General features: G+C 47.2%; 1 pseudogene; it reads left to right on the top strand.

Moving 5' to 3' along the window:
* Window positions 1-504: 504 nt before the first annotated feature.
* Window positions 505-14,022, top strand: LOC123191792 (F-box protein At5g25290-like; annotated as a pseudogene).
* Window positions 14,023-15,226: the final 1,204 nt, after the last annotated feature.

The following is a 15,226-nucleotide window of genomic DNA, read 5'->3' as shown; positions in this document are numbered from 1 at the left end:
GCTTCTGGCCGCCGCCCCGTTCTGTCGCTTCTCCCCGTCGCCCAGTGTTGCTGCAGCTCGCGGCCCCCACCTCTTGCTGCTGCCGCACGCCGCCCATCCAGGTCGCCGGCATGCTGCTCTTCCGGCGCTCCCCATCCTCTCCTTGCTCAGCCACCGCTGTGCCTCCCCCGACTGGACCTTGGTAGCAGCGAGCCAGCGACTCCGGCGACCTGCACAGTGCGGCGTGCCAGGGTCCTCGCTGAGTGCAGTGACCAGAGTAGGAGCGACCACCAACTGTCTCAAGTGGGTCTCGCGTTCTCGTTCGGCCCCGTTTCCTACTCGGGTTACAAGTGAGGTCACCCCCCGTTCATATTCGGTTCGGCCTGGGTTGGTTCACCTAGCACCTATAAGTACAGCCGGGGTGTGTGTTCGCCTTGTACTAGATCAGATTACAATCCAAAAGACCTACTCGTAGTTCTGTAGCTGCCCCGTTCACCACTGAAATTTAGAGAAGACCCACCGCCGATGGAGACTGAGATTGCGGTCAGAAGTTTGCCGGAGCTGCCGCGGGACGTATTGATGGATATCTTCGCCCTCCTGGAGATCCCAGACCTCACGCGTGCGGGCTCCGTCTGCTCCTGCTGGCGGTCTGTTTATACCAGCCTACGCAGCGAGCTTGAGCTGTACAAACGGCCCCAGATGCCTTGCCTCCTCTACACCTCTGAATCTGCCGCTGACAACATAGCTTGTCTCTACAGCCTCGCGGAAAAGCGGGTCTACAATCTGACTCTTCCGGATCCACCCATCCGAAATAGATATCTGATTGGGTCCTCACACGGCTGGCTGATCACCGCTGACGAGAAGTCCGAGCTACACCTTCTCAATCCGATCACCTGTCAACAGATTGCTCTCCCTCAGTGATCACCAACGAGAGGGTGAAGCCGGTCTTTGACGACGCAGGCACAATTAAGGAGTACGAGTGGTGGGAGCTGAAGCACGACATTGAGCTAGACTATGAAGTGGATGGTCACCATAAGTCAACCCATGCTCTCGACAAGCTTCGTGACTTGTTCTACATTAGGGCACGTATATTTCCTGACCCATCCACAGGAAGCTACATTGTGGTTCTCACCCACAGTGAATCGCAGCAGCTTTCGTTTGCAAGGGTAGGAGATTGTAAGTGGACCTTGCTGCCGTTGGGTTATGACTATCAAGACTGCATCTACATGGATGGCCTATTGTATGCCTTCACGAGCTTTGGACAAATCGATACATTTGATCTCCATAGTCCTACCATTACAAGGAATAGAATTATAAGCGACATGAAGACTTATACTCTAGGGCAGCTGTACGTTCTCCAGGCTCCATCCGGTGATCTGCTGCAAGTTCACAGGAATTCGGAAATCCAAGATACTGATGATGATGAGGAGGAGGAGTTCATATTTGTGACTAACAACATATTGTTATATAAGGTTGACATGGTAGCAAAAGATCTTGTGTTATTAAACGACTTGCATGATCAAGTGCTATTTCTTGGGTGTAACCAGTCGTAATACCTTAGCGCTGAAGAATTCTCTCAGCTGAAGCCAAATTGTGTCTACTTCACTGATGATGATACATGTGCTTCGGAATATAAGAATTGCTGCCGGGATATAGGTGTTATAAACTTGGAAAACATCAAAAGGGAAGAAATTCTACCTCAGCTTTTGTCAGGACCCCGATTCCAAGTCACATTGATCTAGCATGTAACACCTCATATCGCTTTGCGGCCTCACGCACGGTATTCCCACGGGTGTCGCCTTAATATGGTCCGGGACTGTTTGCGTCTTTTGGCTCACGTATATGATAGTGTCGCTAGCATCCATATGACAGAGAACCTGGGCCGACATGGCTAGTCGTGAACCCAAAGCGGCACCAACCTATGGGGACAGGCATACATGTATCACATCGAGCATGTCAGTCAGCAGCGTGTGAATCCGGGCTGTAGCACTGGGCTAACAGGACTCCGGAAACCCGGGCTGTAGCAGGCTAGGCAGGACTCCGGATGTCACCGCGTGACATTTCCCCGAAGGGACAGACACATGAACGAAGTGAAACACATGCCGGCCAGTCAAGTGTCCTGAGCAGTAGTGCTGGGCTAGCAGGACTCCGGTGAACCGGGCTGTAGCGGACTACCATGGCTCATGGAAGCACAAGACAACATTTCCCCATAAGAGAGGCTACCAAGGATAAACAACTAGGTTGTCAGATCCCACACATACCAAGCATTTCAATCATACACACAATATGCTCGATATGTGTAAATACAACATGGCATCACAACATAACTCTACGACTCAAGTATTTATTCATTAGGCTCCGAAGAGCGAGATATTACAAACATGGGTCTCATGACCCAACATTTAGAGCATACAAGTCAAAGCACATGCGGAAGCTTAACTTGTCTGAGTACAGACAACTAAAAATGAAGAAGGCTGAGGAGCCTGACTATCTACCAGACCCTCGCAAGGGTACAAGATCGTAGCTGAGGTAACAAGCTAAACGTCGAAGCCCACGTGGAACTACTAGCGAGATTGAAGTCTCTCTGCAAAACATAAAATAAGCAAACGTGAGTACAAATGTACCCATCAAGACTTACATCAGAACTAACTACATATGCATCGGTATCAACAAAGAGGGTGGTGGAGTTTAACTGCAGCAAGCCAGCTTTGACTCAGTGGCTAACCTGAACTACGACTGCAAGTAACTCTTTTGAGGTGGCGCACACGAGTCCACAAATTCACCATACCAATACACCACTATGGATCCGCTCCCGTCTCCCTGCGAGAACGCCATCCATAGCACTCACGCTTATCTTGCGAGTTTTAGAGTATCCACTTTCACTTGTCTATGAACTATGCAAGGGGTCCAAGTTTCCATATCCGAGGAATCCGGCTATTCAAATAGATAATGATAACCCTGCAGGGGTGTACTTCTTCACACACGCTCTCGCCACTTATCGCCCTGTACACGTCATGTACCTTGGCAACCTTCAAGCGGAAGTCGGGCGAGGGAGTCGGCCACGACCTGACTAACCAACAAGTCTCTAGTACAGGTTTATCGCCTATTCGGGTTCCATCCGCAAGGAGATCCGGCCGGGGTGTCGCTCACGGCCCCAAACGATGTGTGCAGGATTCCCAAGCCTACCATCTGGGTGCCACTTGGTACACCGTGCCACTGTGCCTAGTCTGTCCCAAGCCCACCTGTACCGGGTGCCACTTGGTAGACTACTAACACTACCTACAAACACCAGAAACTAGTTGCAACTCCTGGATAGAGATCGAGTTGATTAATAAGCTGAGAGGGGCCGAGTTACCAGAACCCAATGTGTGGTAGTAACTGTTCATGGATCACAAACACAGAACTCAGTTCCTAAGAACGGCTGCAATGAGACAACCCACCATGTACTCCTACATGGCCTCTCACCACTACCTTTACCAAATCGTGTTCACACACTTAGATCTCAACGATAGGACATGTTCACCACGTTCCAATTCATTCCCGATGAATCAGACCGGACTCAACTCTAAGCAGTAGCAGGCATGACAACAAGCATGAATGAGTAGGCACATCAGGGCTCAAACAATTCCTACTCATGCTAGTGGGTTTCATCTATTTACTGTGGCAATGACAGGTCATGCAGAGGAAAGGGGTTCAACTACCGCAACATGTAACAGTTGAATCGGTGTTGTCCTAATGCAGTAAAAGAGAGCAGGAGCGAGAGAGTGGGATTGTATCGGAATGAACAAGGGGGTTTTGCTTGCCTGGCACTTCTGAAGATATTATAGCTCTTCATCGGTGTCATCGATCACGTCGTCGGAACCACGTCTATCGAGAGGGGACAAACACCGGCAACTAAGAAAGAACACAATCAATGTGATGCCACAATATGATGCATGATCATGACATGGCAATATGCTGTGATTTGAGCTAATGCATCTAGCTATGATTTAAATGAAGTTGGTTTGAAGACATGATTCAAATTCCAACCCCATATATGATTGTTTAAATGCCCTTTATTTGTTTTGTCCAAAACAGAGGAAAAACATTGTTCAAACATGCATGAAAATGGTACAGATGGATTCCTTGAGTTTTTCTGATAATTTATTTCATTTGGAGTTACGGTTGATTTTCTATGATTTTTAGAAGTTTGAAGTATTTTCTGAAATTCATAAATCCTTTTCTGATTTATTCTAATTTCCAGAAAATAGTAACAGCGTCAGCATGATATCAGGATGACATCAGCGGTCAACAGACCCGGTCCTCGTCAAACCTGATCTTAGGGGCCCGCATGTCATAGACTTAGTGTTAAGTGGATATTAAACCGGGGCTAAATATCTGCGGGGCCGGCGTGTCAGTGACTGTGTTGGGGGGGGGCTAATTAAGCACACGCTTAACTCTAAACTAATGACGCCATGTCATCTAAACGGTGATTAGTCGCCGGTGCTAAGCGAGACGCAGCGGCGCTCCCCGTCCGGCCATCTCCGGCGACGAGAGCAAGCGTGGCTGGGCTCTACGTACTTAGGGCGACGCGATGTTTCGGGTGGTGGATGCGGCAGGTGCGGAGGCTGGCTTTAGCGGCGGCAACGACGAGCTTTGGCGGAGGCCGGAGCTCGGGTTCGGTCACGCGCGAGGCTGCGGCGCATTAGCCAGAGCGCAGAGGGGCGCATCGGGATCCTGGGGACCCGGCGAGCACGCAGGAGCTACTGGAGCGAGCGGAAGAGCTCCGGGGCGCGAGGTTTGTCGGCCATGGCGATGGCTGGAGCTCGGTGCTTGCGGGGACGACGGCTACGGCGCGGGAACGAGCAGGAGAGGAGGGGGAAAATGAAGGAGTCCTCACAGCGAAGTCGTTGAGCATCTCAGACGGCTTAGGGACGGCTTGGAGACGGTGAATTGGAGCTGGCGATCTTCGGTGCCCGTCGGTGAAGACGACGATGATGGCGTTACTGTAGGGCTCCCGGCGTCGTGTGCGTTGACGAAGACGACGTATGCGACGAGTGCAGAGCTTCCAGACAAGTGGGGAGGCGAGCGGAGGCCACTAGGCACGGCGGCGGTGAGCTGCGCGCTGCGGGTGTGCTCGGGCGGCTGCGGAGAGAGAGCCAGAGCGGTGGGGAGAGGCCAGAGAGGCGGGGGAGTGGGCGAGGGGGTGCTGGGCGTCTCCAGGCGCGGACTAGGACGAAGGAGCGGCCTCCAGCGCGAAGCAGGAGGTGGAGGGCTCCGCGGGTGCGCGCCCGTGTTCGCTCCTGCCTACCGGAAGGAGGAAGACGACGAGCGAGGAGGTAAGTGGGCTGGGCCGGCTTCTCTCGTGGGCCAGGTGGGTAGGCTGCTCAGGTGAGCTCCTGTTTCCTTTTTGTTTCTGCTGTTTTTTTATTATTTAATCTTTTGCCACTGTTTCAAAATTCAAAATGAATTCAAAACAGTGCCAAAACACTCTAAGATATTTTATGTTACCTCTCTGGACTATTCCAAAAGTACATAAAACATTTCAAAGCATTTGAAAATATATTCATTATGTATTATGAATATATCCCCAAATTCAAATAGATTATTGATTTAAATTCAGAGACCAAATAATTCCTTAAAAATGTTCCAGAATTTTGGTTTGATATATAACTCTTGCCAAAATTCACAAAACTATTTTTAGGGCATTTTGGATTCACAGAATGCTATTTAAAGGGTTCTTGCCCTTCTTTTAAAATAATTTATGAGGCTTTGAATATTCCTCATTTCAATTTCTTGAATTAAACATGATGCATGCTCACTGATGCAACTATTACACTCAGATATTCTAGGGCTGTGACAACTCGCCCCCACTAAACAAGAATCTCGTCCCGAGATTCAAGACATGAGGTAAGAAGACAGAGGGAACACAAAGCTAGCACAATCTTCACGGTCCAGGTTGCACTTCATAAGAACGTTGATTCGATCATTACCTTTGCCTCGACGTCTTGCTCTGAGAACTCCATCCAACACGATGATGACAAAAAGAAACTCTATAGGAATCGATCTTCTCAAAAATCAAGCGATACATGATAAACTCATGGAATGAGACGTTGATTAATCTCTTGATCTAAGAGACAAACACACATCAAGAGGGATGGAGAGAACAAATGATGGAAGTTCAATTTGGTAGGAAACACTCCCACGCTTGAGTAGGATGGTGCATAGGTTTCAAGGTAGCGAGGAGTTGATTACCATGATTCCATAACGGGGCACCTCAGGGGCGACGACTCGTAGAATTATTCCCTTAAGTGGCAAAAAGAATTACTTTTGATTCGGAGATCATTGAAACTCTTTATACCAGCCTAAGGCAATCACAATCGATCATTTGAAGGAGTTCAAAAGAATGACATACTTGGACTAGAAAGGATGATGTGGACTCCCTTGTTGAAGACAATGCAATGGATGATTTTGCTTATCATCGGAAATGGATGGGACCCATGGTAAGTCCACTTTTGAAGATGATCCTGAACAACAACTACTGAGGTGCAAGCTGGGAACAAAATGCAAACATTGGGAATGATTCTGGTAACTGGGGAAGAACTCAACAGTCGAGAGTGAGTCCACTGTTTGAAAAGGTTATAACATAACTAAGGAAACTGGAAGCAAATCCCAGTTAACGCCAACGGTAAAACCTGGTGCTTGCGCTTGCTCTCAAGAACTTGAGCATCTCCATATTCATCAAGGTTTTACCAATATCCGTGTCAAGGATCCTGGCAACACAACATACCACCATGATGAATGGTGATGGGTGATGCAGATGCAAAGGAAGATAACACTTTCTCAGATTTCACCTTAGCGAGGCCAAGGGAACAAAATCTGGATGATCGACCAGAGACATATAGCACTCCGCTTCTAATGTTCTCCTTGATGTGCTAGTGTATCCCATTCATAGATATGGTTTGATATATAGAACATCAAGTAAAAGGTCGGACTTCGGGAGCACAAGAATCCGTAAGGATTAACTACGGAGGTAAATCCTACGAAATCCTCATGGGGAGGTGGCCAACTTTCTTCAATCGAGATACTACAATAATAGGTCTTCCGGCTGGATGTGTTGGCCACGACATCCACTTTACCGGTTATCGAGGGACCAATATTATAGTTCTTGGAAAATGCTCCAACCATCATATCTGCCTGAGATTCAGATCTGGTTGGTGTCAGGATATTCCAGACTCATCGAGTCTAGAAAGGAAAATGAAAGTTTGCAACATAAATCGACGAGACGACGTTGCGAGATTCTCGGGGAATGAACTGCGATAGCAAGCTCCAAAACATGAGTTGGTTCTACTACAACATGTGAACACGTTGTCCCAGACAAGTATGACCACATAGTAGTCTTATAATAAAACACTACCTAGTTCTGGTGGGGAACCATCATTGAGTATATCGAAATCTTGTGCATGACCTAGGATAGCACAACAACTCCTTTTCCTGGAACAGGTCAATCAGTGGCTTAGTGTGCTATGGAATTCATATGGAATGAAGATGATCAGTCTATCAGACCATGGAATACTTCGCACGTGCATGACTGACTTGGGATGATTCCAGAGGAAGCAAAACTAACTTTCTCGAACTCACGGCGGCAACTTGCACCAAATGCACGTGAATCAGAGGAAGTCACTTCTTTCATCCAACATATGCTTCATGAGCTAGCATGAAGAGATGCTTTCAAAAGTTTCCAACACTCGCTTAATGTTCGACAAAATCATGGAGAGGACATGGATGTTGTCGATGGGCTCAACAACAATTCATCCAGGTTTCCATATAAATGGAATTCCATAATTAAGTGAACAATGTGATAGTATTGGTCAGACCAAAGGATGTAATGGTGTATGCTCGAGGAACAACCATGAGTAAGACAACATTATGAATATAGTTGGCTCTAACTTGATTTGACGATAGCCCACACTCAAATCAAGGTTTGGACAAGATGATAGATTCAACAACCGATCACGAGGAACAATCGATGAAGGTATCATCTCTCGTCAACACACACACAAGATATCCCCTTTGGAGTGAACTAAGTGGATTAAGCTTTTTTCTTCCAACTCTCCAAGTTGTTATTTAGCTTGACCAACTAGCTCAGGGGTATCCAACACAGATTCTTGGAGAAGGAGTGGTTTACAAGAAACCAACTTGATCACGAACTCAACATAGCGGTCAGGTGACAACCTGGTAACACTTCCGAGAAGATATTCGGAAATTCACGAACCATCGATATGTTACGAAGCTCGAGAACAATCTTGCTTTGCAAGGCAAGACGATGTGACCAATAGAGCAAGGGTTTGACACAATCCCAACTCATTGATCGAATAGTGCACCAGAAATAAGGACAAGGTAGCACGATCAATCCTAGAATAGTGATTCGATAACCAACATGCTAAGAATGATAATAATGTCCATAACTACCAAGAAACACAGTTGCTAGGAGTATTGATTTCACACATCATGGTTCACTCGTCGGCATTCCGGTTACAACAACACGGAACCGAGGAATGAATAATGATGGAGAGAAGTATCACTATGTCAAGAGTTCATAGGAGGCGGCGCAATTCTCATGACATTCCTGACATAAAGATGGTAACACTCCAAGGTAGAACAAAGCAAAAGCTGGATTGGCATTTTGATCTATGAAATACAACTACTTTGACCCAATCCTGGATATGGATGAGGTACTGGAGTTTTGTTTCTCCTAGTCATGCTGAACCAGAACGGCTTGACGGACCACAAGAATAATAGCCATCGATGAACATGATTGCAGACATACTCTTGACTATCGAATGATAGACAATGGTCGGAATACAGGTGAAGAGTAACAACTCAAGGAACATATAACATTTTGAGTTGTGGATGCATAGATTAGTATGTCGAACTAAGTCCAACAGGTTTCTTCCGGATAACCCATGCGGAGAGATAGAATTGGCAGAGTCACAATATAGAATGAAGAACTCATCAAGAGCACTCTAGTTGTGATCTTTTGGTTCAAAAGAACTTCTGCCATATTGGCTCATGGTATTGGAAGAACGATGTACCACGGGCCTCGAGGACTATCACAAGGTTACTAATATCTTAAGGGAACTAGCAAATACTAACAACACGAAGTAGGGTGAATATCGGGTTCAAAACCCAAGAGTAGAATGCCTACTACTAAGTGGCATCACGGGATGCTTTCGAGAATGGTGGCCAGATTCATCACACTGGGAACACAAAACATTGCTAGATTACTAGGTGACTCTCTAAGACACCTAGGGTCATAATAATAGCTCCAACATATATGTCGAGGCAGCAGAGTACCTCAACTCTCTGGCTAGTGTGCTTATTCTGACCAAAAGTACATCGGGAACGGAGGAAGGATTTGCAAATGCATGAGATTAGTTAGAAACCTGGAATGACCCAGACAGCATAACGGCTGTAAATGCTCAAAATGATTTGAGATATCCTGCAAAAATGGTGGCATAACCACTCAATATCACAATATCAAGGTTCTGAGGCCGGCTATGAACATATGGAGGTAGTAGGAACTGAACTGAGGCTTGAACTCAACAATCCTAGGCAACTACGGTTTCGTAACACGTCATCCTGAGAGATAGAAGAGAAGCCTAGTTCTTAACCCCGTAAAAAAGATAAGATGACTCAGATCAGAAGGTCATGAGGATAAGGAGTAAAAAGAGCCTTACGTTCCCATCCACAATCAATTCCCTTATATAACTAAAGCATTTCTAGACACGACTTCGACCAGTTTGGCTTGGTAATCCTACAGGCAGTCAGGCTCTGATACCAAAGCTGTCAGGACCCCGATTCCAAGTCACATCGATCTAGCATGTAACACCTCATATCGCTTTGCGGCCTCACGCACGGTATTCCCACGGGTGTCGCCTTACTATGGCCCGGGACCGTTTGTGTCTTTTGGCTCACGTATATGATAGTGTCGCTAGCATCCATATGACAGAGAACCCGGGCCGACATGGCTAGTCGTGAACCCAAAGCGGCACCAACCTATGGGGACATGCATACATGTATCACATCGAGCATGTCGGTCAGCAGCGTGTGAATCCGGGCTGTAGCACTGGGCTAACAGGACTCCGGAAACCCGGGCTGTAGCAGGCTAGGCAGGACTCCGGATGTCACCGCGTGACATTTCCCCGAAGGGACAGACACAGGAACCAAGTGAAACACATGCCGGCCAGTCAAGTGTCCTGAGCAGTAGTGCTGGGCTAGCAGGACTCCGGTGAACCGGGCTGTAGCGGACTACTATGGCTCATGGAAGCACAAGACTACATTTCCCCATAAGAGAGGCTACCAAGGATAAACAACTAGGTTGTCGGATCCCACACATACCAAGCATTTCAATCATACACACAATATGCTCGATATGTGTAAATACAACATGGCATCACAACATAACTCTACGACTCAAGTATTTATTCATTAGGCTCCGAAGAGCGAGATATTACAAACATGGGTCTCATGACCCAACATTCAGAGCATACAAGTCAAAGCACATGCGGAAGCTTAACTTGTCTGAGTACAGACAACTAAAAATGAAGAAGGCTGAGGAGCCTGACTATCTACCAGACCCTCCCAAGGGTACAAGATCGTAGCTGAGGTAACAAGCTAAACGTCGAAGCCCACGTGGAACTACTAGCAAGATTGAAGTCTCTCTGCAAAACATAAAATAAGCAAACGTGAGTACAAATGTACCCAGCAAGACTTACATCAGAACTAACTACATATGCATCGGTATCAACAAAGAGGGTGGTGGAGTTTAACTGCAGCAAGCCAACTTTGACTCAGTGGCTAACCTGAACTACGACTGCAAGTAACTCTTTTGAGGTGGCGCACACGAGTCCACAAATTCACCATACCAATACACCACTATGGATCCGCTCCCGTCTCCCTGCGAGAACGCCATCCATAGCACTCACGCTTATCTTGCGATTTTAGAGTATCCACTTTCACTTGTCTATGAACTATGCAAGGGGTCCAAGTTTCCATATCCGAGGAATCCGGCTATTCGAATAGATAATGATAACCCTGCAGGGGTGTACTTCTTCACACACGCTCTCGCCACTTATCGCCCTGTACACGTCATGTACCTCGGCAACCTTCAAGCGGAAGCCGGGCGAGGGAGTCGGCCACGACCTGACTAACCAACAAGTCTCTAGTCCAGGTTTATCGCCTATTCGGGTTCCATCCGCAAGGAGATCCGGCCGGGGTGTCGCTCACGGCCCCAAACGATGTGTGCAGGGTTCCCAAGCCCACCATCCGGGTGCCACTTGGTACACCGTGCCACTGTGCCTAGTCTGTCCCAAGCCCACCTGTACCGGGTGCCACTTGGTAGACTACTAACACTACCTACAAACACCAGAAACTAGTTGCAACTCCTGGACAGAGATCGAGTTGATTAATAAGCTGAGAGGGGCCGAGTTACCGAAACCCAATGTGTGGTAGTAACTGTGCATGGATCACAAACACAGAACTCAGTCCTGAGAACGGCTGCAATGAGACAACCCACCATGTACTCCTACATGGCCTCTCACCACTACCTTTACCAAATCGTGTTCACACACTTAGATCTCAACGGTAGGACATGTTCACCACGTTCCAATTCATTCCCGATGAATCAGACCGGACTCAACTCTAAGCAGTAGCAGGCATGACAACAAGCATGAATGAGTAGGCACATCAGGGCTCAAACAATTCCTACTCATGCTAGTGGGTTTCATCTATTTACTATGGCAATGAGAGGTCATGCAGAGGAAAGGGGTTCAACTACCGCAGCATGTAACAGTTGAATCGATGTTGTCCTGATGCAGTAAAAGAGAGCAGGAGCGAGAGAGTGAGATTGTATCAGAATGAACAAGGGGGTTTTGCTTGCCTGGCACTTCTGAAGATATTATAGCTCTTCATCGGTGTCATCGATCACGTCGTCGGAACCACGTCTATCGAGAGGGGACAAACACCGACAATTGAGAAAGAACACAGTCAATGTGATGCCACAATATGATGCATGATCATGACATGGCAATATGCTGTGATTTGAGCTAATGCATCTAGCTATGATTTAAATGAAGTTGGTTTGAATACATGATTCAAATTGCAACCCCATATATGATTGTTTAAATGCCCTTTATTTGTTTTGTCCAAAACAGAGGACAAACATTGTTCAAACATGCATGAAAATGGTACAGATGGATTCCTTGAATTTTTTTGATAATTTTTCATATATAATTTATTTCATTTGGAGTTACGGTTGATTTTCTATGATTTTTAGAAGTTTGAAGTATTTTCTGAAATTCATAAATCCTTTTCTGATTTATTCTAATTTCCAGAAAATAGTAACAACGTCAGCATGATGTCAGGATGACATCAGCGGTCAACAGACCCGGTCCTGGTCAAACCTGATCTTGGGGGCCCGCATGTCATAGACTCAGTGTTAAGTGGATATTAAACCGGGGCTAAATATCTGTGGGGCCGTCGTGTCAGTGACTGTGTTGGGGGGGGGGGCTAATTAAGCACATGCTTAACTCTAAACTAATGACGCCATGTCATCTAAACGGCGATTAGTCGCCGGTGCTAAGCGAGACGTAGTGGCGCTCCCCGTCCGGCCATCTCCGGCGACGAGAGCAAGCGTGGCTGGGCTCTACGTACTCAGGGTGATGCGACGCGTCGAGTGGTGGATGCGGAAGGTGCGGAGGCTGGCTTTAGTGGCGGCAACGACGAGCTTTGGCAGAGGCCGGAGCTCGAGTTCGGTCACACGCGAGGCTGCGGCGTGTTAGCCAGAGCGCAGAGGGGCGCATCGGGATCCTGGGGACCCAGCGAGCACGCGGGAGCTACTGGAGCGAGCGGAAGAGCTCCGGGGCGCGAGATTTGTCGGCCATGGTGATGGTCGGAGCTTGGTGCTTGCGGGACGACGGCTACGGTGCGAGAACGAGCAGGAGAGGAGGGGGAAAACGAAGGAGTCCTCACAGCGAAGTCGTTGAGCATCTCAGACGGCTTGGGGACGGCTTGGAGACGGTGAATCGGAGCCGGCGATCTTTGGTGCCCGTCGGTGAAGACGACGACGATGGCTTTACTGTAGGGCTCCCGGGATCGTGTGCGTTGACGCAGATGACGTACGCGACGAGTGCGGAGCTTCCAGACAAGTGGGGAGGCGAGGGGAGGCCACTAGGCACGGCGGCGGTGAGCTGCACGCTGCGGGTGTGCTCGGGCGGCTGCGGAGAGAGAGCCAGAGCGGTGGGGAGAGGCCAGAGAGGCGGGGGAGTGGGCGAGGGGGTGCTGGGCGTCCCCAGGCGCGGACTAGGACGAGGGAGCGGCCTCCAGCACGAAGCAGGAGGTGGAGGGCTCCGCGGGTGCGCGCGCGTGTTCGCTCCTGCCTACTGGCAGGAGGAAGACGACGAGCGAGGAGGTAAGTGGGCTGGCTTCTCTCCTGGGCCAGGTGGGTAGGCTGCTCAGGTGAGCTCCTGTTTGCTTTTTGTTTCTGTTGTTTTTTTATTTAATCTTTTGCCACTGTTTCAAAATTCAAAATGAATTCAAAACAGTGCCAAAACACTCTGAGATATTTTATGTTACCTCTCTGGACTATTCCAAAAGTACATAAAACATTTCAAAGCATTTGAAAATATATTCATTATATATTATGAATATATCCCCAAATTCAAATAGATTATTGATTTAAATTCAGAGACCAAATGATTCCTTAAAAATGTTCCAGAATTTTGGTTTGATATATAACTCTTGCCAAAATTCACAAAACTATTTTAGGGCATTTTGGATTCACAAAATGCTATTTAAAGGGTTCTTGCCCTTCTTTTAAAATAATTTATGAGGCTTTGAATATTCCTCATTTCAATTTCTTGAATTAAACATGATGCATGCTCACTGATGCAACTATTACACTCAGATATTCTAGGGCTGTGACAGCTTTGGTGTAGCTGGCCAAATCCCATATGGGTAACACCGAGTCTTGCAAGGATGAACTGGGGTTGTACAAATAGATGACTTACTATAGTTATATGTAGTCCGCTTCTAGGATGTTATTAAAAAGGGACAATTACATCCATGCCACTAGTTGTGTCACACCCGTTTGTTTTGCCCCTAAATTCAAAAAACCCTCAGTCTTGCCCAACCGCGTTTGCTGCACTTATGTTTTTGCCCTTCTATCACGTAACTTCAGTTTTAACGCACGTAATAGCTCAGTGAAATTCAGAAAACACGGATATTATGATGTTCTTGCGGCATGAACACTAGATTTTATTTTATGGCACGCGGCAGATTAATCTGAGTTTTGTGCCCGTGGCTGCCAGTTGGTTTTCTTTTCGGATACAACCAAACTTTACTTTTTTTACATTTTTTGAGTTTAAACCAACACTTTATTAAGACGGGTTCGGTTTACAGGAATTACAAATGGGTCATGGGGTAAGCCCAGCCATACATGGCGACCCGCTGCTAAAGATGAAGAAAACTTGACCAAACTATGAGCCTCAAAATTCAAAACACGACTTTCAAAAATAAAAACACAACTACTCCCTCTGTCTAGGTGAATAAGTCATCTTAGGTTGTGCATCGCAACCAAGGTGGAGAGGAAAACGAGAGAACTTAATGTTTATTTGCTAATTAATCCCATTGCATGCAATGAACTGACCACTGCATGTCATGTTTGGTAGTCTTAAATCATTAAAAGCATACACGCCCCACATCTCTTATTGGTTGATTCCTTTATTTGTGTCAAAAACAAGAAACAACGTGAGTGTTAATGCACCACGCCTATGTGTTTTGGGACTATTTGATTTTCGTAAGGTGACTTACACACCTAGATGGAGGGAGTATCAAAATCCCTTACTGAAGCTTCACTCTCCTTAATGATCACACTGTAAGAGCCAGCCGATCCCTTATGTATCTCTTCCACCACTGTTTTGCAATCACAAGCAATAACGATTCTCCTTAACGAGAGGTCTTGCGCAAGTGCCATAGCTTCCTGCATGCATGCGAGAACTTCTAGTGTCGCCGGGTCGTGAATATCGCTGAAAACCAACTCCGAAGAGCCTAGGTAGGTGCCATCCTGGTGCCGACACACTGCTGCTGATGATCCCCCATTCCCAACTCTCGCCAGAACCCCATCAACGTGAATGTTTGCCATGCCACGAGCTGGTGCCCTCCATTTATACCTCGCATCTGCACTCCTTGATGCCACAATCCCTTGACG

The sequence above is a fragment of the Triticum aestivum genome, chromosome 2A (assembly GCF_018294505.1).
Source record: "Triticum aestivum cultivar Chinese Spring chromosome 2A, IWGSC CS RefSeq v2.1, whole genome shotgun sequence".
NCBI lineage: Eukaryota > Viridiplantae > Streptophyta > Magnoliopsida > Poales > Poaceae > Triticum > Triticum aestivum.
This window is presented reverse-complemented; position numbering and strand designations above follow the sequence as displayed.